The sequence below is a fragment of the Tiliqua scincoides genome, chromosome 3 (genome assembly GCF_035046505.1).
Source record: "Tiliqua scincoides isolate rTilSci1 chromosome 3, rTilSci1.hap2, whole genome shotgun sequence".
Classification (NCBI taxonomy): Eukaryota; Metazoa; Chordata; class Lepidosauria; order Squamata; family Scincidae; genus Tiliqua; species Tiliqua scincoides.
The window spans coordinates 85,372,017-85,382,348 of record NC_089823.1 but is presented as its reverse complement, the minus strand read 5'-3'; positions in this window follow the sequence as shown (position 1 = coordinate 85,382,348).

Sequence of the window (10,332 nt, the reverse complement as noted above, 5' to 3'; positions counted from 1 at the left end):
ACTTCCATGATTTCTGGGAAAGAATTTTGTATCTCAGTGACAGACCATCTGCTCTCTACATGCAGGAGGTTCCACATTCACTCCCTGGCATCTCATGGGAGGACTAGGAATGAGCCTTCAGAAACCTGGGAAAGTTGCTGAAATCAAAGGAGACAATGTGGAGAGAGGTTGGCCAATGGCTTGTCTCAGCAAAAGGTAGCTTCCTAGGGCTTCAGGGTCCTAAGAAGCACCTATAAAACAAAGTGGGAAGAGTCTGCTTGCATAGTGGTCAACAGCTCTCATTTTGGGTTCTTTGGCCATGTTGTGATCCTTTCAGATTCTTATCCTGCCTCTACTCTCACTGAATCTTGTGTGGTCTGCTTGCATGAACTCCTCCTGTTAGCCCTTAGCTCTCCTCATGAGCCTGCTGCACTACCTATAATCTGGTTTGCTCCCAACAATAAACTGTAAACAATGAACCAGATTGTGGTTCAGGTAAAAGCACCACACAGCAGCACCATATCCATGGTCCAAACCCCAGGGCAGTGGTTCTCAAACTTCCTGGGAGATTTACTCCCGGGGTAAGTCTTGGCGGGGGCGGGGGCAGCAAAGCGATCCCCAGGATTGCGCTCCTGCAGGTGGAGAGGGCTATTTTTTAACAAACCATAGGTGCTCCCAGGTTCCAGGGGGTGTGGGGAGCCCTGCGGACCACTTGCAGGGCTCCCCACTGCTTCTAAACAGTGGAGGTTCCAAGCGTGATTAAACCGGAAGTGGAATTTCTGGTTTCATCATGCTTGGAACTTTTACTGTTTAGAAGTTGCGGAGAGCCATGCAAGTGCTCTGCAGGGCTCCCCACACCCCCTGGACCCTGGGAGCACCTATGGTTTGCCCCCCTCCCCCTGCAGGAGCGTGATCCTGGGGATCGCTTTGCTGCTTTCCCCCTGCTTTTGCTCCTTAAAGGGAACGGGGCATCGTTACACAAGCTGGTGAGTCATGACCCACCAGTTTAAGAACCACTGCCCTAGAGACAATGAGGAAGTTATACCCCTTGAACTAGTAGTAGGATCTCCATTCCTGTTTCTACAAGCCATTTCCTCAGCACAGTGGCTCACAGGATGAGTTAGTTTTCACAAAGCTATTGCTTGTGTATATGCTGGAGTTCTTAAATCTGCAAGCAATAAGGGCTGTCATTCCTTTCTTATCAACATCATATGTAAGCCATTATAACTCAAAGTAAGATTTCATCAGGCTGAAGGGGTTTCTCAAATAACTGTGGTAGGGTTAAGACAAGAGTTGCCCTTGTTTAAAAAAAAAAACAATTCTCTGAACTGTCTATGTCATTGATGATATGTCTCTTTAATGAAAGTAATCATATTTAAACATCTTGCATATTTTCTTTCTGCAGAGGTGTAAAAAATATCCACTTCCATTCATGAAATGTTTCTTTACAGTCAAACAGAAGTTATAAACATCAAAAGTTGACTTGCTATTCAAATCTCAGGCTTCTAAGTAGAATATGACGTACACTAAACTCTCTTTCTGTACCAACAGATACCTCATGCCTTCACATTGACATTCATTTCCATAAATATCTGGCAACTAAACAGAGGATAACTGCAATGAGAATGATGATATAGTATCTTCCCAATGCATTTGCTTTAATAGTTGCAGGACAGAAAGAAGGAAGGTTGGTGTTTCTTGTGCTTTTACACCAGTGCTGAAAGCGACAGGAAAGCCTGCTAAGCTTTGCTAGTACAAAGTAAGTATGACTGGAAGAGTTATAATATTTAATCTGATATACAATTTATATGCATTTGGAACTGGAGCAAGCAATTTAAGTGACTGGTGATTGCTGGGACCACATGCACACAGGACAGATTTTTACATTATAGAAGCATTTCCGTAGATCAGCCATTTTCAACCACTGTGCCATGGCACACTGGTGTGCCGTGAATAGTATGCAAGTGTGCCCTGGGAGTTTGGGGGAGGGTCATTTATTAGTACGGCCAATGGGGATGTGAGCCCCCACCAGCAGCATGGTGTGCCTTGTCCATGGTCAAAAAACCAATGGTGTGCCTTGACAATTTTAGCACCTTGTCAGTGCGCCACGCGACAGAAAAGGTTGAAAATCACTGCTGTAGCTGGAGGTTGACATGCCATAGCGCTGAAATAAGCAGTCCTTGATCAAATTCCCATTTCTGTACAGCCTTTGGAGCTGCAAAGGTTCCATTCACCATTGTATCTGGTCAACCTAATGATGTTGGAAAGGGGTGGTGGGGAGAAAGAGGCCAGGTAGCATGCCATGAAAAGGTTTCAGAAATCTAAACTTTATGAGCAGGTCAGCAAGAAATCTGAACAGGTCTAAACACTAGCAGATGGTTAAAGGGAAGCAAAGCACACTTTGGGACACAAGGAGCACTGCAGAGAGGCTCTTACACATATATGGGAGATGTAACAAAGTGCAGTCAGAGAAAGAGAAAGAAGAATGCAGTGAGTTAGCATCACTCCAAATTAAGATGGAAAGTCTGACTTCAATTCTCTCGATAATCTGTGGCCTACAACATTAATAAGGGAACAAGTCACCCAAAATAAAAAAAAAATCATGGCATAATGGACAACAATCAAGCACTAAAGATGCAAAATGCTGGGAGCCAGCAGGATGTAGCGGATACAGCTCTGGACTTGGCCTGAGGAGACCCAGCTTCAGATTCATGATCAAGTTCACTGGGTGACCTTAGGCCTTAACCCACCTCACAGGGTTGTCATGAGGATAAAAGGGGAGAAGGGGAAAGAGGACAGAATGCAACTTCCTGAGCTCCTTGGAGGAAAAGTGGGACATCTTCTGGTGTATTTTGGGGTTGTTGTTTTTTTTGGCTGCCGGAGGTCTCCTTGGGGTAATGGGATATTTGTTCTCTTACCCCAGCAGCCACTATGAGGCATCTCAGACCTGCGCCAGCTCAATCACTGGTGCAAGTTTGCATTGCTCCACACGGGCGGATCAGGCCCAGGAAGGAGCTCGGGATTCAGCATGCACTGCCACCAGCTGTCCTACTGCCTCCTGTGCCTGGTCTGCCTTCCTCCCCACCACATCACTGCCCCTTTCAGCTCGCCCCCTGCCCCATTCAACCCCCTTCCTGCCTCCCTCCAACTCCCTGCATGAAATTATATACTCCGGCAGATGTCTGTAAGCTCCAGTGCTTATGGATGCTGCAGCCTCACCACCAGTGGGCCTGCTGCACTCATTGGTGAAGGCTGCTTCTGCAACAGCTGTAAAGCAGCCTCTGCCATTGCAGAGCTAGTTACATTGGCAGGGGAAGGAGTACAACTGAAGAATAAGAGATAGATTCTTCCCAACTTTTCTGAGTTGAATCTCTGAAATATAGCTGGAATGGTATTCCAGATCTGCTCCAGTATACACAACCAGAAGATTATAGTAACCCTGGATTAATGAATCCAGTATGAACAATTGTTGCCCTTTTGTGGTTCACAGTAATAGAGTTCCCAGGGTAGTAACACCATTCACCCAATGTAGCTTAGCATCAAATGGTTTGACTTGGGCCTGAGAGTCACCAGACTTTTGCAGTTATAGCTCAATCCAACATAAGTCCCCCCACCAGCTGATGCCGCTGCACTGGGCATCAGTCTTGGAGGCCTCCTTGAGTTAAGGGAACATTTGTTCTTTTAGCCCTAGGTAAGCCTATGCTGTCCCAATGGCCTCCTTGAATCTGCAATAGCTATTTTGCTGGTGAAAGTCCATGAGGACCTGGGGAGATGGATCGAGGCTGGGATACAACCCAGTCCCCACCCTGCCCCATTCCTTCCCCTCCCTGCCCACCCTCACTACCAATTCACCAATGGCAATGGATGGTGGCTTCTCTGCTGGTACATGCCCACCAGCCATTGTACTGGTAGCTTCAAATTTGCTAGTGGAATGTCACTTCCGCTGGTCTTCTCTCACTTCTGCAGGCAGAACACAGCTTCTGCTGGTGAAAACCTATGATAGGAGTGGGCAGCTGCAATCTTGTGCAAATGTAACTGGGAGCAAGTCTCATTGAATTCCATAAGACCTACTTCTAAGAAGATAAGCCACTCTGTAAATGATTGCCAATCCAGTAGAACTAGAACTAGTAGCCAATCTAGTTCTATGAGGATACAAAGAACACATGATGGATACTACAGTCATCCAACAATAGCCCACGTGAGAAAAAAAAAAATCTAACTTCCAGCTATATTAATAGTGGATCCTTTCAAAAAACCTGTGGCTTTTGCATATTTAGGTCATCTGTACATGGTGGGAGATGGAGAAATTAGTCCCAAAACTGACTTTGTGATTCAACTGGATCCTCTCATTAGACTGGTTCATGATCTCGAGTACTGTATAAGCCAGTAATTTTCAACCACTGTGCCGTGGCACACTGGTGTGCCGTGAATGGTCCCCAGGTGTGCCACAGGAATTTGGGAGAGGGTCATTTATCAATAGGACCATTGGGGGATGTGAGACCCCACTGAAAGCACAGTGTGCCTTGTCAATTGTCAAAAAGCTGATGGTGTGCCTTGACCATTTTAGTACCTTGCCAGTGTGCTGCAAGATGAAAAAGATTGACAATCACTGGTTTAAACATCTCTGAATCAGCAGACCATGCTGCTCTCCATTCATTACACACGACTGATAGATTACAGCCTGGCTTCCCTCTGTAAAAACAAGGGTATCCCAGCATAGAATGTTGTGCCTTTGTGTGGAATGCTTTCCATGCTGCCTGTAGCAATCCTCTAGCAATCAGCTACAAACATAGGTTGTCTGAGGAAGGAATCTTGTATTTTTTTTACCACATGGAAATGCACTCTCCAGCATAACACATCCCTTGGTGCATATTGGTAATTTGCCAAAGGGCCACTGGCACCTACTTTAAACAGTGTGTGCACAAACACAATGCTTCCAGAAACCTGTTGCAAGGCTGCCCTTTGGTGGCATAAGATCAATGAATACGCTACTGGAAGTTACTCCTTTGGATGTGCACTTGATGATAAGGGTCATATCCATGGGGTAAAGAGACATGGCAGGCTTCCTTCAAGTGGGTGATGCTTTTCTCAGAACAAACAAAAGTAGCCAACAGAATGAATTTTTCTATGCAAAAGATATATACAACTTCAACAAGTGCTGTTCTACTAGTTGTGACTGTCTGGTGTCAGCTGCTTGTCTCAATGAAAACTGAATGCAGTGAACAACAGCCAGTTGAAAAATGTATTTAACTAAATGCAAAGAAACTCAAAGATGAGATGAAATGAGCTACAGGTTTGGCAAATATTTAAAGGTTCGACTTGCTTCATTCCATCTCCTGCACAATCACACTCTGGCTCACTGCTCCCCTAGGGAATATTCAGAGCTATTGACCAGGTGAGGGCAAAACAGAGAGGGAAAGCGTGTTTACTGAGATTAAGCATGAAGTGGTCTGAATATTCTCTGAAGTGCTATAGAACTGCTTTGGTGATGATTAAAGGGAGCCGCATGACATCAGTGAGATCATAATTCTGGCTGAGAAATTGGACGAGGTGATGTCAAAGTGAGTTACCCTGGCCAGGCATGGAATCCCCTCATGTGGGTCTCTGCAGATCATTCACATGTGACTCCAGCCTTGTGTGTCTGTGTATGCATTATATGTCTGGATAGTGGCTGTGGGATCAAGTCCAGGATTTCTCCCCAAGCTGGCCTCAGGTTTCCTTGCTAGGCGGAAGAGAAGGAGTAGGGTGGTGAGGCAAAGAAAGGAGACTGATTATTTCCCCAGCCCCACTTCAGGGCAGCAGAAGGATGTGCCTGAGTTCTGTTAGGCATGTTATGAGGAGACACCAGAGCAGACAGTGTGCTTTTCACTCCTCGCTTAATTTTGAGGGCACATGCTTCCCATTAGAGAAGAATGCCCTTAATTCACTGAGTCATGGCCCTGACAGGATGAAAGAAAGAAAGAAAGAAAGAAAGAAAGAAAGAAAGAAAGAAAGAAAGAAAGAAAGAAAGAAAGAAAGAAAGAAAGAAAGAAAATTTCCAGCCCACAATTCATTCTGACTTTTTAAACACAAAAGAGACTGACAGGAGGGGGAAAAACCAAAACAAAACCTGAAAACTTCCCGGCACTCTCAGCTCTCATTCCAGAGAGGAAAAATAATGCTCCAGGCCACAATCCTCTGCACACTTTCCTGGAAAACACCATGGGACTGACTTCTGAGTAGCCCTGCCTAGGCTTGGGCTGCCAAATCTGTCACTCCTGCAATTCATTCATCCCTCTTATCTGGAAAAGCCCCCCCCCCCCCCAAAAAAAAACAAAAAAAAAACAGAAGCCACAGGGGGACAAAGGTTCTGGAGCCTCCCTCTGCAGAAGAAAGATTCCGAGGCCGAGCATAGCATGCACGAGCTCGAGATGTGCCTGCATACCTACGCGTGTGGCAGGGGGGTCAGGCGCATCTGCTGGCCGAGTCCATCCTTCCTTGGGCGGGAGAGCGCAGTTCGTGGCACATGCGGAGAGCTTCGCCCCCCGCCCGGCTCCTGGGCGGCTGCTTCGGTTCCGCTCCCCCCAACAGGGTGGCCAGGCGGGCGTTCACATCCCACCCCAGAGATGCCCTGCTTGAAGCAAGCGCGCGCGGCTTCTCCTTTCCTGGCGAGCTCTGCAAGGCTCTGCTCTGACAGTCATAATAACTCCAGGAAGAAAAAAAAGGGGGGGGTCAACTCTAACCCCCAGTCCAGAGTCCTGGCTTCAAAGGGAGGCTCCGCAATCCATCCCGGCGATCTTTGTCCCCCTCCCAAGGAGCGCATCCAAAGCCCAGTGGAGGCTGCAGCCGCAGCAGCAATCAGCGCAGCGGAACCCGAAGCGGGCTCTATATACAGAGACCTCCCTCGCCTCGCCTCTCAGCTCCTCCCGTCCGCGGGGGAGGAATGAACGAGGGTCTCCCGCGGGGGGCGTTTCAGCAGCGAAGTCAGCCCCAGAGCGAACTCCGCGCCTCCTGCGCGGGGCGGCAGCATCCGAGAGGCGCGGGGCGGCAGCGCCCCCTGCGAGGCAGGCACGGCTCCTGCCTCCGGCGCGCGCCGGCTGTGCCTGGAAGCGCCTCTCTTTGTGGGCGGCTGTTGGAGAGGAGCTCCCGGGAGGGGCAGGCAGGCTGCAATTTTCCTGCAACATTTTCCTGGGAGGAAGCCCCATTGACTATCATGGGACTTACTCCTGAGTAGACAGGCGTAGGCTTGGGCTCTGAGGCTGCAGTCCCATCCATACCTTACTGGGAGTAAGTCCCATTGACTATCATCGGACTTACTTCTGAGTAGACAGCAGGCTGGATAGGATTGGGTTCTGCAATCCTATCCGCACTTTCCTGGGAGTAAGCCCCATTGTCTATCATGGGACTTACCTCTGAGTAGACAGCAGGCTGGATAGGATTAGGCTCTGCAATCCTATCCACACTTTCCTGGGAGTAAGCCCCATTGACTATCTTGGGACTTATCTCTGAGTAGACAGGCATAGGGCTGGGCTCTGCAAGCCTATCCACACTTTCCTGGCAGTAAACCCCATTGACTATCATGGGACTTTCTTCTGAATAGGTATGCCTAAGACTAGGCTCACAGTCAGCACCCTGGTGCAGAGATGGCATGTAGGGCTCGCTCAGGGAAAGGCTCCACAAGCTGCAGCCCCACCCGCTGATCCTCATGCAGTGAGGCTTCCTTGGCTCCTTGGATGTCCTGTCCAGGGGCGCTCCTCTTCCACAGCCAGCACGCAACCAGCACTGCTCACACACTCCTGTTTTTGCTCCTGGGACTCATCCATGTACATGGTCCATGCAGGGCACTTGCCTGAGGCTGTCCTGCCTACAGGTTTCAGCCAGGGCTGGGTTAGCTAGGCCTGCTTGGTTCAGACAGGATGCCCGCCAAACCAGAAGAACTGACATGTGCATGTGCCTGGCTAGCATCTCCAGAAACTCCTGTGGCAAGGCCTCCACTAGCGTAGCCAGAGGGGGTGCAAAGCACTAGGTTTTGCAGGCACCTGAACATGCCGTGCCAGTAGCCACCCCCCCTTCAGAGCCATTCTGGGCAGTGGAAGCAAAAACTGACACCTAGGCCTATGCATAGTCAGAGTCTTTTTCTGATCAGTAAACAAAAAACAAACAAACAAACAAACAAACAAACAAACCTTTCTTTCTTTCTTTCTTTCTTTCTTTCTTTCTTTCTTTCTAGCTCTTTTTTAAAAGTCTGGTAAACCTCGGTGGGTCCCGATAGAGTGTTGTTTTAAAAAGTAGGTCCTGGTGCTCAAAAGTTTGGGAACCACTGCTATAGCAGAAGATGCTCCGGCAGTCCCCTGTTCTCTGCTCCTTCACACTTCCTTTCACTCCTGTGTTTTTCAAAGGAACATAAGAACAGCCCCACTGGATCAGGCCATAGGCCCATCTAGTCCAGCTTCCTGTATCTCACAGCGGCCCACCAAATGCCCCAGGGAGCACACCAGATAACAAGACTTGCATCCTGGTGCCTCCCTTGCATCTGGCATTCTGACATAGCCCACTTCTAAAATCAGGAGATTGCACATACACATCATGGCTTGTAACCCATAATGGATTTTTCCTCCAGAAATTTGTCCAATCCCCTTTTAAAGGCATCTAGGCCAGATGCCATCACCACATCCTGTGGCAAGAAGTTCCACATACTGACCACATGCTGCGTAAAGAAATATTTTCTTTTGTCTGTCCTATTTCTCCCAACACTCAATTTTAGTGGATGGTTCAATCTGGTTCATGTGTTGTGTGAGAGTGTAAAGAGCATCTCCCTATCCACTCTGTCCATCCCCTGCAAAATTTTGTATGTCTCAATCATGTCCCCCCTCAGGCGTCTCTTTTCTAGACTGAAAAGGCCCAAACGTCATAACCTTTCCTCATAAGGAAGGTGCCCCAGCCCCATAATCTTCTTAGTTGCTCTCTTTTGCACCTCGTCCACTTCCACTATGTCCTTTTTGAGATGTGGCAACCAGAACTGGACGCAATACTCCAGGTGTGGCCTTACCATAGATTTGTACAACGGCATTATAATATTAGCCGTTTTGTTCTCAATACCTTTTCTAATGATCCCAAGCATAAGATTGGCCTTCTTCACTGCCGCCGCACACTGGTTCGACATTTTCATCGACCTGTCTACCACCACCCCAAGATCTCTCTCCTGATCTGTCACAGACAGCTCAGAACCCATCAGCCTATATGTGAAGTTTTGATTTTTTGCCCCAATGTGCATGACTTTACACTTACTGACATTGAAACACATCTGCCATTTTGGTGCCCATTCTGCCAGTCTGGAGAGATCCTTCTGGAGCTCCTCACAATCACTTCTGGTCTTCACCACTCGGAAAAGTTTGGTGTCGTCTGCAAACTTAGCCACCTCACTGCTCAACTCTGTCTCCAGGTCATTTATGAAGAGGTTGAAGAGCACCAGTCCCAGGACAGATCGTTGGGGCACATCACTTTTCACCATTGTGAAAATTGCCCATTGACACCCACTCTCTCCTGGTCTTCAACCAGTTTTCAATCCATGTGAGGACCTGCCCTCTAATTCCCTGACTGTGGAGTTTTTTCAGTAGCCTTTGGTGAGGGACCGTGTCGAACGCCTTCTGAAATTCCAGATATATAATGTCTACGGGTTCTTCTGTATCTACATGCCTGTTGACCTTTTCAAAGAATTCTAAAAGGTCTGTGAGGCAAGACTTACCCTTACAGAAGCCATGCTGATTCTCCCTCAGCAAGGCCTGTTCATCTATGTGTTCTGAGATTCTATCTTTGATGAGGCATTCCACCATCTTACCTGGTATAGATGTTAGGCTGACTGGCCTATAGTTTCCTGGGTTCCCACTCCTTTCTTTTTAAAAAATTGGTGTGACATTTGCTATCCTCCAATCCTCTGGCACCATGGCTGTTTTGAGGGACAAGTTGCATATTTCAGTCAAGAGATCAGCAACTTCATTCTTCAATTTCTTAATAACTGTTAGGTGGATGTCATCAGGACCCAGTGACTTATTGAACTTTAATTTACCAGTTAGTTCTGAAATATCTTCTCTTTTACCTTCTATTCGACAATTCCTTAGTCAGAGGAGCCGTTCAGGCAGCGGTATCTGCCCGAGGTCTTCTGCCGTGAAGACAGATGCAAATAACTCATTTAATTTCTCTGCCATCTCTAAGTCTCCTTTTATCTCCCCTTTCCCTCCCTCACCATCTAGAGCAGGGGTGTCAAACATAAGGCCCGGGGACTGGAAGCAGCCCATGGAAGCTTTTTATCCAGCCCTCAGGCTCTCAGCTGCTGAGTAGTGCTGAGGTGTTACTGCTAAAAGGGCAGGCCCCACG